The sequence below is a fragment of the Vicugna pacos genome, chromosome 30 (genome assembly GCF_048564905.1).
Source record: "Vicugna pacos chromosome 30, VicPac4, whole genome shotgun sequence".
In the NCBI taxonomy this organism is placed as follows: Eukaryota; Metazoa; Chordata; class Mammalia; order Artiodactyla; family Camelidae; genus Vicugna; species Vicugna pacos.
The window spans coordinates 31,764,243-31,782,297 of NC_133016.1; the positions used below are offsets into that span (position 1 = coordinate 31,764,243).

The 18,055-nt window shown below is 48.0% G+C and overlaps 1 protein-coding gene and 1 long non-coding RNA gene across 2 annotated transcripts in view; one reads left to right on the plus strand and one right to left on the minus strand.

The window, feature by feature from the left end:
- Nucleotides 1–18,055, minus strand: part of LOC140690347 (trafficking protein particle complex subunit 9-like) — a 274,618-nt gene that overhangs the window by 75,400 nt on the left and 181,163 nt on the right. The gene's annotated exons all lie outside the window — the stretch shown is intronic.
- On the plus strand, nt 2,940–5,147 carry LOC140690364 (uncharacterized). The gene is made up of 3 exons (XR_012065631.1): nt 2,940–3,151; nt 4,542–4,792; nt 4,950–5,147. It is a non-coding gene; the product is annotated as an uncharacterized lncRNA (long non-coding RNA).

The window sequence follows — 18,055 nt, forward strand, 5'->3', positions numbered from 1 at the left end:
TCTGGACAAAGCAGGACCCCACCCCCGGAAAACACACCTGCTCCCTTCTCAGAAGAGGACCCCACAGCCCCACATTGCCTCCCAGGGGTCTACTCAGGACACAGTCCCCCAGGTCTGGGCAAGGTGTCTCCCTGGAATCCTTGCTTCCAGGAAAAGTCTCTCTGTCCTTCTTCAGAGTTTAGAGGTGTTCCCATGTCCCTGACCACCAAGATGCCCAGCACAGTCCCTTCAGTGACCTGGAGAGACAAGGAACTTATGTGGCCACAGGTCTCACAGGACACACCTGCAGGGACCCCAGGCTAAAGGGCTGTCCTTCTGCCTTCTCAGGTGTGGCTCCCGTGGTACCTTTTTGCAGGGGGCCCAAACGGGGAGTGTGGCCCAAAGCAGTTCATGAGGCTCTCTGGGCAGGGAAGACTTGGGCCAGGTGGCCTTGCCTGGTTTCCCTGCTGGGCCACTCTGAAAACCCCCGCTCCTCTGGCTGTGGCTGGAGGCCCCCCAATCCTCAGGGCGGGGCCCTTTCTCTCAGCCTCCACTGACTCCAAAGCCACGCTGGTGCTAACGAGGGTAAAGAGCTTTCTTGCCTTCTTTGGGCCAAGTTGCCACAGGTGGATGCTGCAGGGAGCTGGAGAGAGAGGTAGCACTTGCTCAGCTGTGAGTGGTTAAGCAATTTGACACCCTGTCAACTAGCCTTAAACATTGGAATGAGGACTTTCCCGGTAAAGCTGGAAGTTACTTTCAGTAACTTGTCTAAAGATTTCTTTTTTTTTTTCCACTTAAAGACTCATAAAACCTCTCCCAGGTCATTCCTGGTATGGACCATTATCCAGGGATCAATCAGGAAATGCAGGAGGAGAGGGGTGGGGGTGGGGGAATGGGGAGGTTAGATCAGAGCCCACGGAGAGGAGATGCCCCTCCCAGGAGCCACACACTGGGCAGCGACTTCTGGCATCCAGCTCTCCTGTTCTCAGGCCCATTCCATCTGCGGGGTTTTCCAAAAACATAATGGTGGAAGGGCCATGGAGGACACCTAGAACTTCCAGAATAGACAGGGGGAGCAGAGTTACCATGCTGGCCCTGGGTTTGGAGACAGACCTGCAGTGGAGACCACAGGCTTCTGAGAAGCCAGTTTCGAAATAAAGGCAGTATGCACTGGAATACCCGGCTCGAGAGAGTGCTTCATCATAGACATGTAATTTACATAGTTCTCACCACTAAATTCTGTGTTCCCAACACGCTACATGAATGACGGCTTCAACACACATTCACTTCTGAGATGTGAACAAGTGTAGAGCCGCTCTTTCATCCAGCATAATGGGCATGGCTACACCTAAGAACACTTACCAAGATTTCTCAGCAAGAGCCAATTTCGAAATAAAGGCAGTTTGTGCAGGAAAACCCTGTTGGAGTGAGGGCTTCCCCATACACATGTAAGTTATAGAGTTCCCCTCACCATGAAACGCTGTTCCCAACATGCTACATGCATGAAGGCTTCGACACACATTCAGTTCTAAGCTGTTAGCATGTGGAGAGCCGCTCTTTCATTCAGCACAAAAGGCATGGTTACACCCAGGAAGATTTACCCAGATTTCTCAGCTGCTTCCTTCAGCCAGATTCAAAATAAAGGCAGTTTGTGCTGGGAAAGCCTGTTGGAGCGTGTTCAGAGCTGTTTCGGGCTCTGTCCCAGCTGGAGGGTGCAAAGCCCAACCTCCAGAAAGAGGGACCAGGACCCCACCCGCCAGGTGGTGTTGCCTTTGTTGGGGAACAGTGATCTTTGGGTAAGATATTTTGCGGCTCTCTCTAAAAACTGCTTTGACTTAAGTTTGCATCCTTGTCACCAGTTCCAGGACAACAGAAAAGGCATACCCTACATCCCTTTGCACTCAACTCTTCCCAAAAGAGCAAATATTTGTCCATGAAAATACCAGCTGCTCTTCTAAGGCCCACTAAATACCCAGCAGTGTGGGCGGTGCACTCTTGATCAGGGACAGGAGGAGAGGGAACAGAGGTCCTCCGGCAGGCTTGGCCTGGTGTGGCAGCTGCGCTGTGGGTGCGTGGTGGGGAGGGAATGCAGGGAATCCTGTTTGAGGGGCCTCTGTGCACGCCTGCATTATAGTCTGAGGTTTCATACAAAGGCTCCAGGCATCCTAACTGATCACATACAGCCCCCACCCTTGGGCTGGAACCACCAGGAGATAAGTACCTGTAACAGGGACAGTGCCTGGTGTGGGGAGAGGTCATGGGACACTCCGGGGGCAGGGGCGGTGGTGCTGGGGGAGGCAGGGGATGCAGTGAAGGGTGGAGGGAGCAGGGTCCTTTGCGTGGGGGTGCGAGTTCTTTGGGAGACCACAGGGCATGGCACACATCATCCCCACCCTATACCCCAAATTCCTAGCCCCGCCAACACAGGGGCTGCTGTGCACCCTCTCAGTGTGGCTCTCCTGTAAGACCGCACCCAACCAGGCATCTGGCACCCTGCCCTACCTCCCCTCTTGGAACAGATCCCGTCTTCTTGGAAACTGCCTAGCAGCGCGTATTCAAGGCCGGCAGCCGGCCTGGCGGATCTGCACTTCAGGTGCCCTACCTGGCCAGCCGTGCCTGCCTGGGCTCAGTCCTCTATCTTGCCCACCGGTAGCCTGGGTCCACTTCCGGTTCAAGCGGAGGCCCCGGAGCCCAGGCTGAGCCCGGCACACAAACAGGTGAGGGTGCCCCCGCCCCGCTGCCCCGCCGCCCCGCCCACTGGTGGCAGCACTGCCCCAGCCTCCGGCCGGTGCCACCTGCAGGTGAGGACGTCCGCGCGGCCCCGCCCGCCCCGGCCCCTCCCAGCTGCCCCATAAGCCTCCCCCCACCCCCGTCCTGGCCGCGCCCTGGCTCCCATTGGCTCCGAAAGTTCTGCCCTCGCACGTCTAGCCTCGGGAGGACGCAGACGCAAGCGCTAGGGGAGGGCCCCGCGGCGTTGCCATGGATACAGACGCCGCGCTCCTCGCGGGCCGGCGTGCGCTTCTGGGGCAGGCAGCGGGCTCCGGAAGTGTGCAGCTGCCCGGGACCATGGCGGTGTTTGCTGCTGGGGATGGCGGCTTGCTTGGCCGGGCCACTAGTTCTGGCCGCGTCAGTCGGCGGCCGACATCCTTTCTGGGGCGGCGTCTCACAGACGGTAAACGTACGGCCGTGCCGTTGGCGGGGCCAGTGGACATGGACCGGGGTGGGATCCGGGTTGGTGTGGCGGCCGGGGAGGGCTGTGGTGCCGGGGAGCCGGTTGGGGCGGGGGGGACAGGGCTGGGGCACAGCCTCCGGCTTTCCTCCCCCTCGGGCTCTGGGGCTTGGACCGCGAGTCCGGGTAGCCCTGCGTGGCCGCGGCCTCCCAGAACCCCTGGGAAGGGCAGGTGGAGGACCCGTCTTTTATGAAGCGGGGCCTTACCCGGGTTTTGAAGAGCCCCAGAATCAGATGTTGGAATAGGGTGGTTTATCAGCCTTGTATATCAGCAGGGAAATTTCAGTTCCATCCAGATGTTGGCTTCTTCGATAAAACTCAGGAGTAAGACAAGGGTCAGTGTCAATTAGCAGTTATCTAGGGCTTGACTCAAAATAGACTGTGCGGGGTGTAGAGATGGTAGATGGGCCCTCCCTTTCAAGGTTGGTAGTCTTCTGGGATTAGAGGCCTCAGTTGAGGATTACATCCTCATCTGCAGTAATGGAGGTTGTGGGAAACATTAACACAGAGAAGGGAGGGGTGTTGCTGCGGTAACTCATTAAAGAAGCCAGGACACTTGCCTGGCTCTTGTGTAGGAGAGTCTCGCCTAGGGTAGGGCAGCAGTTATCAAAGTGAGTCCGAGGCCCCTGAGATGCAAGACTATTTTCGTAGGAACGCCGGGAAGTCACCTGCCTTTTGCACACTCTTGCACTCCCGAGTTTCCTGTGGGATTTTCCAGGGAAAACCTGGTCTGTGATATCACAAAACAGGTAATGTAGAGACAGATAGAATTAAGCTCTCACCAGTCCAAAAGAGATTTTCAGAAATTAAAATCACTACTATTCCTCTCATTAATGATTTTTGTTTAGAAAAATATACTTATTTTTTGCTTAAGAGTATTAATGGTAACATATAGTAGGTTGTTATTATTTTTAAGTGAACTCATAAGCATTTTTTAAAGTTCTTATTTAACTTCTAACACAGGAACTATTGATAGATTTAACCTACATAAACAGCAGCCTTTTGAAGTCCTCAGTAATTAAGAGTGTACAGGGGTCTTTAGGCCAAGAAGTTTGAGGGCCCCTGGAGAACGGGTGCTCAGGTACTAGTCAGGTGCTTAGCGTTGATAGACAGATGCCAAGATGTCTTCTGCATGTGCTCCCGGACTCGAAATAATTGGCCACACAGAGATCGGTGGGCAGTGCCTCCACTATACAAACCAGAAGCTGCTGAACGTGTCTTGAGTCTAGGCCATGTGCTGTGCAGAGCTTCCCATTGTATCTGTTCTATCTAAGCTGGGATTCCTGTGCAGAGACCTGGCCCTGAAGACCCGCTCTCCTTTGCTCCCTCCCAGGTACCTTCTGTGTTATGTCAACCCTCCGGAGGGCTTCAGCCTCCGTAGGGGCGTCTGTATCCATATCGCCTTCCTCCTGAAGACCCTGCTGAAAATGGAGGAGTCGGTGCTGGTGATACCCCCTTGGGGCCGCCTCTACCATTGGTAGAGCCTGGACATCCACCAGGTCCGGATTCCCTGGTCTGACTTTTTTGATCTCTGAAGTCTCAACAGAAACATCCCTGACACTGAGTACGAACAGTTCATTGCAGGTGAGATGGTGATCGTTTAACTGGGGCCAGACGGTTTTTGTTCTGGTTCCGATGTGAACATCGGGCCGTCTTGCTTCGGGCTTGTCAGTCTGCTTAGGGGCCGTGCTCATGTTTCCTGCACTGCAGGTGAATTTGGTCTTTCCACAATTTTTCTCAGGAAATATATCTGAAGTGTATGAGCTCTGTGTTCCCTCCCCTCTGAAAACCCTGGCCTTCTGGTGAGATGGAGCGGTGACAAGGAGGCCACTGCCACAGAGGCTTTGTCCCAGCAGGACTCGCTCGCAGGGCATTAAGGGCCATTCTTACCTGAAGGAAAACACGATGTATGTGTACCATGGGCCACGTGCTGGAGAAGGTATGTAACCTCTCATTCAGTATAATTTGGTCCTGCTCAAGCTTCCCATTTTACTTTTTGTAGGAGGTAAGATTTGAAGATTTTCTTTGAATACAGCTATTTAGAGCTTATCTTTTTTTTTAATTGAAATGTGGTTGATTTACAATGTTTAGTTAGTTTCAGATATACAGCTGTTTTGTTAGTTTCAGGTATACAGCATAGTGATTCAGTTGTACATATACATAGTCTATTCTTTTTCAGGTTCTTTTCCATTATAGGTTGCAAGATACTGAACATTTTCCCCTGTGTTCTACAGTGAATCCTTGCTGTTTGTCTGTTTTACATATAGTAGTTTGTAATTGTTAATCCCAAACTCCTAAGTTTGTTTTCTAAGTCTGTGAGTCTGTTTTTGTTTTGTAAATAAGTTTATTTGTATCTTTTTTAAAAATTCCACATATAAGTGATATCATATGTTACTTGTCTTTCTCTGTCTGAGTTATTTCACTTTAGTGTGATAATCTCCAAGTCCATCCATGTTGCTGTAAATGGCATTATTTCCTTCTTTGTTACAACTGAGTAATATTCTTTTATATCTAAATACTACATCTTTATCCAGTCATTTGTCAGTGGGCGTTTAGGTTGCTTCTATGTCTTGGCCATTGAAAACAATGCTGCTGTGAACATTGGGGTGCAGGTATATTTTGAAATTAAGGTTCCCTCTGGATATATGCCCAGGAGTGGGATTGCTGGATCAAATGATGTCTTTTTTTAGTCTTTTGAGGAATCTCCATAATGTTTTCCACATTGGCTTCACCAAACTACATTCCAAGCAATAATGTAGGAGGGTTCCCTTTTCTCCAAGCCTCTCCAGCATCTATGGTGAGTGGATGTTTGAATGGTGGCCATTCTGAGTAGTGTGAGATGATAACTTATTGTAGTTTTGATTTGCATTTCTCTGATAATTAGTGATATTGTGCCTTTTTTTCATATGACTATTGGCCATTTGTATATCTTCATTGGAGAATTGCTTGTTTAGTTTTTCTGCCCATTTTTGGATTGGGTTGTTTTTTTTTTCTTATTAAGTTGTATGAACTATTTTTATAGTCTACAAGTTAAGCCATGTTCAGTCTCATCTTTTGCAAATATTTTCTCCCAATCCATAGGTTGTCTTTTCGTTTTGCTTATGGTTTCTATTGCTTTGAAATAGCTGATAGGTGTAACTAGGTCCCATTTGTTTATTTGGCTTTTATTTTCTGTTGCTTGGGTGGATTGCCCTAGGAAAACCCTGCTGAGATATATGTCAAAAAATGTTTTGCCTATGTTTTCTTCTGAGAGTTTTTTAGCGTCTTGTCTGTTTAAGTCTTTAAGCCATTTAGAGTTTGTTTCTTTTTTGGTTTTTTTTTTTAACTCTATTATATCCTTTCGATTTGTGGTTACCCAATTTTGAAGTATATCAACCCATTACCATATCTATTTCCTTCAGACTGATAATCACGTAGGCTCCAACACATCCTAAGAATAATGAGAAAAAGGAAAAAGAAAGAAAAAAAAATCTATCTTTTCTTGCTACCGTCTCCCTTTCCCACCATTTTGTATTTTGATGTACTTTTTCTTTTTTACATCTTCATGTTTATTGTCTTGTAATTCGTTATGTCATTTCCAATGATGGTTTTCCCATTTCTATAGCATCCTGCTTCCTTTCTGTTTAGAGTAGAACTTTTTAATGTCTCTGTTTGGTTCCATATTGCTGAATTATCTCCCTAACCCCCTCCCCCCTGAGCCTCTGAATACTCAGTACAGGGAAGCCAAACCATCCTAGCCTTCATCGGTCCTGGGATGCAATCTTCAGAGTGGGAAAGAAGAATCATTGAAAAATAATATTCTGTTTGTTGCTTTCTACCCTTGCCCAGAGAGTGAGAATCACCTCTGAAGGCGGAGGAAGAAAGATGGGGGCACGGGGCACAAAGTCTTTTCTCCTTTTGCTACTGAAAAAATGATTTCTTTTGTAATTAGTGATGATGCCCTTTAAATTGGTAAGATCGAGATTCCACAGCGTCAGCGCCTGTGAATAACCAGCTGGGAGAAAGCCCTCCAGGGCCCCTGTAGTGGGAAAGGCAGCCCCTCTGAGCACCTGTTGTTCTGTATTCTTCCTGCCTCCACACAGGTTCGCTAGGCACCATGCAGGACGATGCAGTTCCCCAAGGTGGAGGACTGGGAGACCCCTGCTTGGTGGCGAGCCACAGGGGCCCACACTTGAAGGACAAAGTGAAGAGTAGTGGGACAGGCATAGGAACAGAGGATGGTTGAGACCCAGGATAGTTTCCTGGAGGCCAGCAGGTGAGACTGGCGGGGCAGATGGGGCCCTGGTGCATGGGCAGTCCTTGAGGGATCTGAAGCAAAGATATGAACCAAGATACTGGATTCGTATGGGGGTAAATCGCCCCTGGAGGCCGCTGGGCAGTGCAGCTGGCCCAGGAGGAGCGGGCACTTCCCCAAATTTGGGTTGACAGATCACAACCAACTCACTGGGAACCGAGAGGTACAGAGATATTGTTAACTTTTTGTCCCTCTTCCTGGAAAAAAATTGCTTTCTGTTGAATAGCCTGTGTAGTTAGTGAGAAATAAAGACATGAAGTAACATTTCCTCAAAAGTCATCCATTGTGTAGTTGTTAATAAGTGTCAAATGCAAACTTGAATAGATTAAATCAAACAGTCATCATCATATTTTAAAATCTTTTAAAATAAAAAATCTTGCTGCCTTTGTTCTTCATTTCAGGGTTCACTTGGTGATAATAGTAACAAAAGCAACAGCAAACCTTTAAAGAATTCTGTCCTGCTGTTCCAGGAACTCTGTGTTCATGACAAACCAATGAGGTGGCACTTTACAGGAAGGACAGTCATTAATCACACAGCTAGTAAATGGCAGGGGTGGGACTTGAACCCAAGCTGTCTGGCCCCAGAGCCCCCTCTCAGGCCCTTCAGTGCAGCTTATCACTTGGTATGCCCAACACAGGCCAGCATTAAAGAGCAGCGTGACCTTGGCCAAGGCTGCTTCACTGCTTGGCCTCTGTTTCTTCATCTGTAGAATGGGGGTGTGGGCAGTGAACTCTGTGAGCTCAGTGGTCACTTCCTCCAGCTCTGCTATTCTACTGCTTTGAGTTAATTTAAGAAGTATCCGAGCCCCTGAATGGCCCACCCATAGGCTGGCGCTTTGCTAGGCCGTGGGTTACGGAGAAAAATAAGATCAGCCTGCTTCTCCAAGGAGCCTGTGTCCCTCCACGGCAAACGGCTTTGAGGCCCAGGCTCCCTCGCTGGCAGTCGGGGACTGGGCAGGAATGTCTGATAGAAGATGGAGGCAGAGCCCTTCCGGGAACAGTGGTGGCCACAGAGCTATCAGGAGCGGGAGCATCTGTCCAGGCTGCTGAGAGGGGGGCCCTCATGAGGCCAGTAGCCCCCCCAAACTAAGCCCTCAGGACAAAGATCCAGCCATTCCTGCAGTGTCACAACAGAGCCAGTCCATCCTCATCACTGTGCCCCTGTGCTCCTTTGTCCTGGGGCCTCTCTTCCCCCTACACCCAGAAGACTCACCTCTCTCTCTTCTCTGAGTGTCCCCTCACTTCATCCATGGTCCCTGCTTCCTGGGCCACCATCTCTGGAGTTGACGATTTGCCCCATCACACCCTCCGTTTGATCAGGAGCCTGGGTTGACCTCCTTGTGCTCACTTTCCCCCATGAGGTGATTTCTCCTCCTCTCTTGGGAGCACCTGGAAAACCCAGTCCATTCCTAGCAGTGCCTGCCACCCTGGCCTCCCTGCTCATCTGCCTCAGTCAGGAGCAGCTGGACCACCAACTCTGTATTGCCTCACCGCCTACCATCAAGACGTCAATGTTGATTCTCCCTCCACCACCCAGTATGGTCATTGTAGGGTCTTCTTCTCCGTCAGCCTGAGCCAGACACCTCCCATTCACACTACCCCGGGGCTCATACCCGGGCATGTCTCCACCCCAGGTCCAGCCTCTCTCCTTTATGTGCCCAACTCTAGCCATCCAGCTGCTTCTCCACCAGCCTCCTTGGCCCTCCTTCACCCTCACTGGGGCATCATGCACTGACTCCTCTGATTTCCTACCTGTCCACGTTCCTCTTACTTCCACTTCCCCACCTTCCAGCTCTGCATCCACAGTCAGCACTCTCTTTATGACAAACAAAACTCCCTTGAACCTTGATCTTTTCATTTCCTCACCAGGACGACCTCCATCTCAGTTCACCCAGCTCTATTTGTTCTGAGCCTGCAGGCAGCAGGCTCTCCCAGCACAGATTACTAAGACTACAAATCAATGCCCAGCATGTTGCCACTGTCAGGCAATCCTCCAGGATTTCTCTAGTGAGCACATTTCACCACTTGCCACACAGTGGTGTCAACATTCTGTGCTCTCTGCACACCTCTAAGCTTCCCTCTGTCTCTTCCCTGACTCCCAGCAGATGGCCTTGCCTCCTGCTTCAGAGAGAATGACATCTTACTGGAAAGGAACTCGCTCACCTGCAGCAAATCTGCTCACCTCACCTTTTATCTGTCCCTCTCCCACCTGGACTCTAGCTGTAGTGGTTCTTAATTTAGTGAGTTTAGTTGACATATATATACACAGTTAAAAGCTTAGCACACTATAGGCTACCTTCTTGGGCTTACTTTTTCAATTTAACATAGAGTGTATGATGCATCCACTTCGTTGCATGTACCTGCAGTTCATTTGTTTTAACTGATCTTAAATATTGTGTGTGAAAGTAACACAAGGCAAGTGTAAGCCAGGATTCAGGATGCTGGTTGCTTCCTGTGAGAAGAGGCCTAGGGCAGGATAGGACACAGTATGTCACTGTCAATAGTCCTGTTCTGGTGCTGGGTGATAGGTTCACAACTGTTTCTTATAATATTAATTTTAATAAATAAATACTTCTGACAGGCACCTTAGGTGAGAATGTGTCATGAACCAAGGTATACAATGGATAATATTACATCATTATTGTTATGTAATCTTGTTATAAAACATATTAATCATAATCCTACATTGTTATGTGTTATATATTATATAGATACATGAATTATATATTATGTATATAAATAACTACATATGTATTGTATACTATCTGATAATAAATAAACAGAACATAACATGCTAGTATATCTACTATTATGTATTATTTAATAAATAATATACTATATCCTGTTATATGACATGGCACCTAATCTTTAATCAAATAAAAATATGTCACTATATGTAATGGTAATTAATAAAATTAAATGAAAAAGCCCGCAGCTTTTAACGCCAACACCGCTCCAGCTGCCACTGTCTATCTTCTTCCCTTTCATGGTCGAGGTCCTCACGGTGCTATCTGTTCCCACTTTCATCTCGTTATCCTGAACTTTCCTCCGCCTCCCATCCCATGCTGCCTTCTGCCCTGGGGTCCCTCTACTCACCAGCGGCCTCTGGGGCACTGGTTTCCGGGCATTGTCTCAGGCCCAAGCTCACCCGCCTGTCCGCCGCCTCTGCCACCGCTGATGGGGACGGGGCGGGGGGGCAGAGTGCACCTGTTGTCCTGGAAGAGAATACAGCACAGACTCCGTGACCAGCAGGAGGTGTGGCCGGGACCTGCAGGACTGGCGGCAGAGCCAGACTGCATCCAGACCTGGGGCACTAGGAGTGTGAAGAAGCCCAGTCCTCACTGCCCCTGAAGTGAGGAAAACACCCTCAGGTGAGTTAAGGTGCTTATGACCTAGGTCTGTTGGCTGGAAAGGACAAAGGAGTCCCTAAGGGGAGGGTAGTTGATGTTCCAGGCCCCACCAAGGCCCTAAGGGCTGGCGGGGAAGCAGGCTGGACGCTCCACTGGACCCAGTGTCCCCTCGGGGGTGGGGCCTTCCAGAACAAGCCAAAAGCCCTCGGTCTCTGGGGGGAACGCGGCAGTGTGGGAGCATCCCTGCAGTGAGTCAAGTGACGTCAGGGCCTGTGGGATCCGTTTTTATGGCCACATTGAGCCACAGCAGAAGCCACGGCAGGAGTGGATTCCTGTCTCTCCAGCTGACATCCTCGTGTCTGAGTGCCAGGCTTCAGACCCGATCCCCTGGGGCGCTAGGACAGTTATACACAGAGGCGGCTCGGGGAGGCCTCAAGAGGGCGGTACTGGCCTTCCTGCCGACACGATTACACAAAGATCAAACAATCCATCGATGGGAAGAAAATAAGAACCATGGTCACATCTGGACCGCAAGCTTAGATGTGGTATATGGGTGATATTTATCGACAATCTGGCGAGGATCTGGTCAAAGCTAGAGGCCAAGGCATCAAACCGGTAGTGACACTAAGGAACATCGTGGTGCAGAGGCTGGACTGGGGGTCTGCAGGCTCCTCCCAGGAGGAGCCTCAGTGTTTGGGACGTGGCTAACGTGCCTGCTTCATGTCACTAGCAAGTGATGCCACCTGTGGAAAATCAGCTATAATCCTGAGCCGGGTCAGCCCTGGGTGATGTGATAAAGGCTCCTACAAGAGGAGGCGCCAGACGGATAGTGAACCAACCAACAGGCTGATGAGTTTCTGGCCTGTGTTTATCGTGCTTTCGTTGCCAAGAATGAGGAGAGAGTTGAATGGCTCACCATGAAGATTTTAACAACTTAAGAGAGTTCCATGTCTCACTGCATTTCAGTGTTACCCGGAGGAATTCAGGAGGTGTTTAGACCCAGAGGGGACTAACGGCCTCTTGGTTCCTCATCAACCTGGCAAGCCCACCAGCCCTCTATGGCCAGACCTTGGCAAGTGCCTTCCCTTGTTCTAACAAATCCCTTTCCACTCTCGCCTGTGGTATGCTTTTATTTTTGTTTAATTAATGGGAATGAAGATACCTTACAGCCTCTTCAGACCTTTCCTTAGGCCTTCTGCTCTTAGGCCCCGGCAAGGGGGCCTGCTGCCCTGGGTCCTGCACTGCAGAGGGTCCCTCTGGCCCTGACACTTCCTCTGGCCACGCCCTCCATGGGGTGGAGTCAGCAGGGCCAAGGGGACAGGGTCATTGGCTCCTTCCCGTGCTCTAGAAACCCAGGACCCCAGACGCCCTGTCTCAGCAGCCCCTGACCAATTCCTAGTGCCTGCATCGGCTCTCCTGGAAGTTCAGATTCCCAGGACTCACAGAGAGGCCAAAGGGCAGCTGTATGTATGGAGGGTATGAGCAGATCCCGGATGTGAGTTCTGAGTGTCCCCCTGTGAACATCCAAGGCCACTTGTGGCAAGGGATGGACCCAGCATTGGGAAGAAAAGGGTCAGGCAAGTGGTCAGAGACTGGGAATCAGCTCTCACCACACGCTCACTTTCTTTGCTGGACTCCCCTGTGTCTTGGAATTCTAAATTTGAACCTGGCCTTCCACCTTATAATGAACGTCTATTTGTAAAGGCAGGACTTTAGAACCTACTGCACTTAACATGTTTACATGTATAGGATGTGAGCTCCCAGGTATGCTCTGGCCCTGCACTTCCAAAGGTCCAGAGCAGTTATGTTGGCTCTACTGAGACTGTAATTGGTAAAGACCATCTCCAGAGAGGAGGGGCTCCTGCTTCACGCTCCAAAGTCAGGATCTTCTGAGTGGATAAAACAAGGGACACTGTGACCCTCATTGTAAATTGATTTAGAATAACACCATAGTGTCTAAGACGTGTGTGTGTGCACGCGTGCACCTGGGGATGTGTGTGGTACATGACTGTGTGTGTGTGTGCTCACTTGCACCTGGGGATGTATGTGGTTCTGTATGTTATGTGTGTGTGTGCGCCTGAGGATGTGTGTGGTTGTGCGTATGTTATGGGTGTGTGGGTGGTACATGACTCCATGTGTGTGTGCCCGTGGGGATGTATGTGGACTAGAGCCAGTGTGTCTGCACGTGTGTTTGTGTGTACGTGCATGCATTACTTTTAATAGTAGAAGCTGTCCTTTAGAAATACGATGTAGTAAAAATTGTATGATGTCCTTTGCTGTATAAATCAAAATTAAAATTATCTTCAATCACCAGAAATTTAGTCCCCCTCAGATTCTGTTTTTTTTCCATATTGATTATGTCCTCATTTTACTGATGAGGAAACTGTAGCTTAGAGATGTTGACTGACTCAACCAAGGGCATGGAGCTCGCGCGCCCAGGGCCAGGACCCAGTCCAAGCCGCACTGCTCCAGAGGCCTGGAGCCCTGCTCATGATCATGCGTGGCCTCTTGGCGGGGGAACAGATTCTGATGGGCTGTGGCCAGCGTGCAGGCTGCCCATGCCGGGGACTCGGGAAGCCGGGTGGAGAGTACCAGACAGCAGACAAGAGTGAAGGGCTGCTCAGAAGTCAGAGTTTCCTAGGTCTTGGATGAGGAAGGAGGCTCACTGCTCATCCTTGATCCCTTTGCTGGTGGCCAAAAGGGACCAAGGCCCACGAGAGCACTTCTGGGAGCTGCCTGCCAACACCTGGAAAAGGACTGCTCAGGACTGGCTCTGCAGTAGGAGCAGAGGAAGGAAATGTCGCCTCCTGGTGGACATCCTTTGTGATGGCAGTAGGAGGCCTAGGAGCCTTGGTATCGAGGTGGCAAGGCAAGGTCCTAGTGGATGATCGTTTCCACGTGTCTTAAAAATCATTGCTTCATATATTTTATCCATTTTGTAGTTTATTTTAGGGTGGTAAATATGGTCAGTGTTACTCCATATTACCTAGATTAATTAATTTTTTTATTGTTAATTTTCTCTTCAGTGATTTGGAAGCTATATTGCCTCTTAAAGAAAATTCTCTCTAAATCTTTATAAATCATCTCTAAGTTCATAAATTTTTATGCAATTGGACCAGTATTCCTATAAGAGTCTCAAAAATGAAATAATCTATTAGATCCTGTTCCTCAATAATGATAAATTTAGCATATTTTACCTCTCTGTTGTTCTAAATTGTGTGTGTGTGTGTTTGTGTGCTCCAGTTACTACTTTTTAGACAGTTGCTTTAAGTTTGTTACATTAACAAAGAAAATATAGGTATATACATCTTGGATTTCATTGCTCACTACCACTATTTAATCCCATGTCTTTCCCACTTTTGAGTTATTTACTTATTGGGATTTCCCAATCAACTGGACACATGATTGACTAATTTTTTTCGAGCGGTGGACTTGGAAAACTTACATATCTATATGCAGATTTATGTTCTCCTCATCAACATCTCTCAGAGTGTTGTTGATGGCCCAAGCCTTGTTTTAAATTAAGGCACTGTTTTTCACCACCAAAAAAAAAACATTATTAATTTAAGGTGCTGTCTTTTAATGGCTGGCTATTCTTTTTTGGTGAATGGATATTAATAGAGATTTCCTTAACCTTCCTCCTTCTTTTTGCCATAACTCGAATTCATTGAGTAGCATGTTTTTACCATTACTCAGATTGGCTTCAACTTTGACTTCTGCTTTAAAGCATCACCCCACTCTTTTTCTCCATGCTTATTCCTGAAAAAGTGAGCTCTCTATTTGTTTATAGGTGGTTCCCGTCAAAGATTTGTGACTCCCTGTCCAAAGTTCCAAAGGAAGAGAAAAGGAAAGATTCCTGTTTCTGGTGGTTACATTTTGTCAGGTTAGAGATCTAGTTATCCGTGTGGCTGCAGTGGAATCTGCAATATCTTGGCTCAGAGTTTCGTTTTTCTGGCTTACTAGGGGAACCGCATTAGCTGGGGTCACGTCGCTGTGGCCGTTGTCAGGATCCTGGGACTGAGGCAGCCCCTTTGCCTCCTTGTTATTTTGATCTTGCAAACTGGGTCCCAGTTATGTGAACCCTGCACCTGGTGGCCAGGATCGCCCCACACGTGACGTGTACCCAGTTCCTTGGCGTCCCTCACTGCTGTCAGCTAGTTCCAGTAACAGTACGTGATGGCTTCCACTACTGTCCTTCCTCCATCCTCTCCAGGCAGGCCCTCCTTTCCCACTAGTTGGCCCTAAGCCTTCTCTCCTGCGCTACATACGCTGACGGAATTTCTCAGGGTTTCCAGCAGGTAGATGGGTCTCTTTTATGTTTGGACCCCTTCAGTGCTTGCAGTGAAAATATAGGATGTGGGAAGGAGGAGCTTGGGGATTCTCCGTATCTAGGGGCTCCCTATCCAGCAGATTCAACTAACGGTGGATTGAAAATATTGTTGAAAAAACAGAAAGTTTCAAAAAGCAACACTTGAATTTGCCATACACTGGCAACTACTTACATAGCATTCTTGTTGTATTAGATACCACGAGTAATCTAGAGATAATTTAAAGTACACAGGAGGACACAGTGAAAGAGAAAGTGACAACAAATATATGTGTATATTCATGTATAACTGAAAACTTGTGCTGTATGCTGGAATTTGATACAACTTTGCAAAATGACTATAACTCAATAAAAAATAGTTTGTATATATATATAAAAGTAGATGGGAGGATGTAAATGAGTCCCATGCAAGTCCTATGTCATTTTATACAAGAGGCGTCAGCATCCATGGATGTTGACTTCAGGGTGAGTCCTGGAACCAGTGCCCCATGGTTACCAAGGGATTACTCGAAGTCCAGGCTCCTTATCCCAGCCTGCCATGTCCCCACATGGTCTGACTCCTACCTGTACCACACTTCCCTTGTCACTCTCCTCCAGCCCTGGCAGACTGCTCTCTGATTCTTGAACAGGCCACACTCACTGCGCATCATGTCTGGCCCTTAGAAATACCCGTTACTTTCTGAGCATGGCTCTGCTTTCACAAGATGGGCTGCATTGTCACTAGAGAAGTCAGTGTGGAGGTTCCTTTAAAAACTGAAAATGGACTTAACTCATGATCCAGCCTTCCCACTCCCGGGCATATGTCAGGAGAAAACTTTAATTCAAAAAGTCACATGCACCTCAATGTCACAGCAGCAGTATTTATAATAGCCAGGATATGGCAACAACCCAAATGTCCATTGACAGGTGACTGGATAAAGAAGTAGTAGTATATTTATACAATGGAATACTACTCAGCCATGAAAAAACAAATAATGTCATTTGCAGCAACATGGATGGACGTAGAGATAGTCATTCTAAGTGAAGTAAACAAGAAAAAGGGAAAAATGCCATATGATATCACTTATATGTGGAATCAAAAAAAGACACACATGAACTTAAATACAGAAGAGAAACAGATCCACAGACATAGAGAAACAAACTTATGGTTCACAGGGAGAGAAGGAGATGGGAAGGGATAAATATGGGGATTCGAAAAGTGCCCCTCTTGGGGAGTGATGGAAATGTTAGCTATCTTGATCATGGTGATAGTTTTCTGGGTGTAGACATTTATCAAATTCACCAAGTAGTACATGTGAAATATGTGTATTTTATTGTACAGGTATCATACCACAATAAAGGTGCCCTTAAAAAAAAAACAGAAAAACACTGGCGGCATTTTGTCCTACGTTTTTATGTGTCTTAAGTGAGTGGGTCTACAAGATTCTGGTCTGCCATATTTTCTGAACCAGAAGTGCCCTCCTTCCTTTTTCTTTGGTAAACTGTCAGTGGGTGGCATTTATTCCCGTGGCTTCAACTGCTCTCTGTCCACTGATTAACTGTCAAATCTTTTCCAGCATGGACATCTCAGTTCAGTCCCAGAAATATACTTCTAATTGACAAGTAGACATTCCCATTTGATTAGCCCATAAAAACCTCAAGCTCTGTTTGTCTGGATTTACATTCTCTCAGAACTAGTTTTACTTTTTCAAACAATGGCATCACTGTCCCATCTCTTTTCTGTGCCAAACATCTGGGAGTTTTCCTTTACTTTTCCACTCCCTCACCCCCATAAGTACTACAATTCTATTACTTAATGTCCCCCAACTATGTCCCTGCTTCTTGCTTCCCACTGTATTAAATCACACCCCTTGCTAGTCTCCCCAGTGCTGTTCTTTAGAGTGAACAATCCACTTTGCTCACTTATAATGACTAATCTGTGTCACTCTCCTCCTTAAAACCCCAAAGAATTCCACTCTGCGTGTGTGAGGAAGTCCATGCTCCCTGATTTAACGTCACACCTTCTCATCACCTAGTTGCTGCTTTTTTTCAGCCTCAGATTCCGTTAGTTCCTCACAGCCTCTAGCCTCACTGACGTTCCTTCCCTATGTGCAAAGTGCTCTTAGACATGACCAGGGGTCTGCACGAGACAGGCAAGCTGCTGAGAATCCCGTCCCCACCACGCACTCTCCTGGTCTAGAGATTTGCTGGAATCCGTCAGATGTCAGTGCAGAAAGCATTTCCTCTCTGACACCTTCCCTACCTTCTAGAACACAGCCCTAGGCAGTGCAAGAGCACCTCTGAACATATAGTATATATGATGCCAAGTGACTCTTACCACATTGTTTTGAAAATCTATTTAAATTTGTATCTTCCACGACACACTGTGATCTCCTTGAGGGATGGGGGGCTGTGTGGTATTTGTCTAGACAGCTAATGTCTGGCACAGACCCCGGGCCATCGGAAACAGTGTGCTGACTCATCAAGAAGAATTGTCGTCTTTGCAACGTAAGAAAGACTACATGCTCTCTGATCTTACACCATCAGGCAAGGGTCAAAATAATTTCACATAGAACTACAGAGGCAAAATATGTGTATTCTTTTCCTCTTTGTGAGCCCGAGACCATAGGCATCCTGGAACGGAGGTGTCACTCAAAGCTGTCTGTCCCCTAGGCTGTCACGCCCAGCTTCAACATATTTTTTAGAATTTGTAGGGATATGTGTACATCACCCCGTCTTAGAGCAAACGGTGCTTCAGCCTGACCAAGTTTAATGTTCATATAAAAATCAGAAATCTTCCAAACTGAAGCCTGAAGACACATTTCCCTTTTCTCCTTCTAGTCTCTCTGCCATCTGCACCCCACATCCCCACTGCTCATCTGCGTCAGGCCACCTTC